The following is a 3,120-nucleotide window of genomic DNA, read 5'->3' as shown; positions in this document are numbered from 1 at the left end:
GAAACAAAACACAACAAACCAAATGAAAAGAAAAAGAAATCTCTCCAAGGTCCCTTTGTTAGTTTTTTTTTAAAAATAGAAACAGCAAAATTCCTCCCTGTAAATCAGAGGGGGGAGAGAATCTTTGGAAACCTCCCCTCTGCCCTCACCTCAGCCGCGCTGCGGAGCGGGACTGGGCAGGATTGTGCCAAACGGGACTTTTCCTTCTGCAGGAGCTCCTCCGCAGCGTCACTCTGTGCCGGGAAGGGAGGGAGCGCGGTGTGTCTGCCGGGGGCACCGTGCTGAGCGACGAGAGATCCTCCGAGCAACCCCAGTGTGAGCCCCAGGCTGCGGGGAGAGGTTTGGAGCTGGGGGAGGGCAGCAGAGAATGGGACGAAAAGAAGGCGACGGCATCAAAGCCTTTTTTTTTTTTTTTCCTCCTTCTTTTTTTCCCCCTCTCTCAAATCTCTATTGTTAAAATTGATCTCTCTAGCACAGAGAATGCCTTTTTGTTTCTTTTTTCTTCTTTCACACGGGCCCCGGCACCCTCTCCAGCCTGACAATTAGCATGTTAATTTTTTTCCATCAAACTGCCTTTATGCCGCTATTAGCTGCTGGCTGCTCGCCAGCCTGCGCTCACCCCGTCGCATCAGATAAGCGCGTTAATGCTTCCTTTTAACTCGCCCCAACCTGGGGCAGGGGCGAGGAAGGGGTACAGAAGGGCAGGGGAGAGAGGAGTGCAGGGGAAACCGACGGCAGGAAGCATCCTTCGCGTTTTCCATCCCCAGGGTACCCATCCAAGCAAACATTAAAGCTGCTTATGATGAACTATTGCAACCGGCTGTCCAGAGAGGTTAAACATTTCAATTAGCATAATAAATGTTTCTGCGAGGAAAGAGGGAATGAAAAGAGGAGAAATCCCCGCGTCAGGCAGATTTAAATCAAAGGGAATGAAGGCTCTGCTAGGAGGCAATGATCTTGTGCAGCCTGTTCTTATCTGCTGAGCTCCAGGTACCTGCTGAGCCCTTGTGCCCTCCTGGTGGCACGGCTGAAGGCTGCTGTCAGCTCACAGCTCCGTTCCCCATCCTGCTCCCATCACCAGAACAGCCCCTACCTGCTCTTTGCCTCCTTGCTTTGGGTCAAGATGTGAATTTGCAGGGCAATGCTCCTCCGAGGCTTTTGCTGGTTTTATTTTCTTTTTTTCTTTCTCCCCCCCTCCCCTCCCCTCCATTTGCAGCCAAAGGAGCTGACTTTTCCCTGTGCCCTGGTTCATTTCCCCATCTTTAACCCCAGAACGGGGCACCGCGGTGGCTCCTCCTGGGGCCATTCCCCCTGCCCACAGCGCGGCCGTGGTTACCCATATTTACTCTGCACGGGTTCAAAGAGCAGCAAGGAGAGGCAGGCAGCCAACACAGGGGCTGGAAAAATCAACAGAGCCATAAAAAAGCTGGTGCAGCTCCTAACTGTCCTACCTATGGTGTCTCCTTGCAGCCAGAGCAGCACTGAGCAGTGCAGGACGTGGGTGGTTGGAGGTCTGCGTGTCTTCCCAGCACCCTGCCCTCTTCCTCCCTGAACTCTGGTTGGCCTTAACCAAACTTTGCATCCTTTGTTTGTTTACTTTATTGGTTTTATTAATCCAGTAGGAAAAGCAGAGAGGCAGCCGGGGGCTGAGTGCTGAAAATAGCAAGGATTGTCTTCGTGTTTCACGTCTTTCAGCCCAAAGCTCATTAAAATGGCTTCTCTGCCAACTCCTCAAAAATGCTGCAATGGATGCACAGAAGCGTTGCATTAGAGGAGCACTCCTTTTAGCCACTAGAGTTGTCCCCAAGGCTGAAGGGACAGCCTGAGCCCCCTCTTTCCACTCCTGCTGGCGTACAGGTTCCACATGGAACGGAATATTTTCCTTTTTCCTCCTACAAAACGTTATCTCATGCTCTTTCGGGATTTGTTTTCTGCCCTGAGGACACAGTAGTTCAGTGCCATGGCTTCATGTTCATGGCTTTGGGTTGAGAACCGTTGCTAATGGTCACGGTGTGAACGCTGGAATAAATCCTCGGGTGTTTTACAGCTGCCCTGGGTGCACACAGGCTCTGGGGTGGGAAAAGCTCCCCCTGCTTTTGCCTGTCTGTCTGATATACAAAGGGACGAGAAGCTCTGGGAGTAGTAAATCAGATGTGGTTTCGGTAGCTCTGTATCCAGGCTTAATCTCAAAAAACCCAAATTGCTATAAATAACACTTTAATTGCAAAAAATAAGAGCTGATCCTTTCCCCTTGTTTTCCTTAATTTGGAAGCTCATTTAAAGTCCTCAGTTCCTTGTAATTTTTACATGCTATGTTACTTAGTACCTTTGTTGTTATTTTTTGCTTGTTTCCTTTTACTTTTCTTGAAGGTTTTCGGCATTTAATGACTTGTTTGGGTGAGATTGCAATGCGTGCTGGAAATGGTGCTGCAAGGACACACGGGGAACCTCCAGCAGTGACTGAGTTAGCAATGTAATGAACCTCTCAGTGTGGCTTCCTGGCTCCCCTGGGATCTGGGTCAGTGTCACTATGGGGGTGAGTCCTGAAAGCTCTTCGTTCTTCTGAGCACCATTTAGGTGTTGCTTCCAACCCAAGCCATCTTATGATTCTGCGGTGACTCGGTGGTGGTTCTGGCCTCACCATGGTCCACTTTCGTCATAGCATGACCAAATGCTGCCACAAACCACTTGGAATTCAGTGCTTGGCCCTCTCAGCTAACACTCTCCTGGTGACTCGGACCACTCTGTTAGCTTTAACAACCATCAGCCAAGCTGCAAACAGGATGCAAAACGCAGAGAGTGACCAGTGCTTGGGGTTTGGTTGTGCAGCAGATTGCTGGAGCCTTTCCCCATTTCCAGCCTGGTAAATAATGCATGATCTGTCTCTTACACGCTTACTCAACCCCTACCACGATAAAAATCAACCGAGGGAAATGAGAGTGGAAAGGAGCATTATCTTTCCCAGTAATGCAACCATTTACAATCTGTTACGATCCTTCTGCTGAGGAGTAAGTGGTGGTGGAGGAGTTTGTTTCTATTAGCAGAACAGAAACCATAAATCACGGGTTGTAGTTTTCCAATGTCACGTACAAGCAGCCTCAAAAACCCTTAAAAAAAAAA

Source organism: Meleagris gallopavo, chromosome 15 (assembly GCF_000146605.3).
Source record: "Meleagris gallopavo isolate NT-WF06-2002-E0010 breed Aviagen turkey brand Nicholas breeding stock chromosome 15, Turkey_5.1, whole genome shotgun sequence".
Taxonomy (NCBI): Eukaryota; Metazoa; Chordata; class Aves; order Galliformes; family Phasianidae; genus Meleagris; species Meleagris gallopavo.
The sequence above is the reverse complement of the archived record's forward strand: the minus strand, read 5'-3'. Positions refer to the sequence as shown.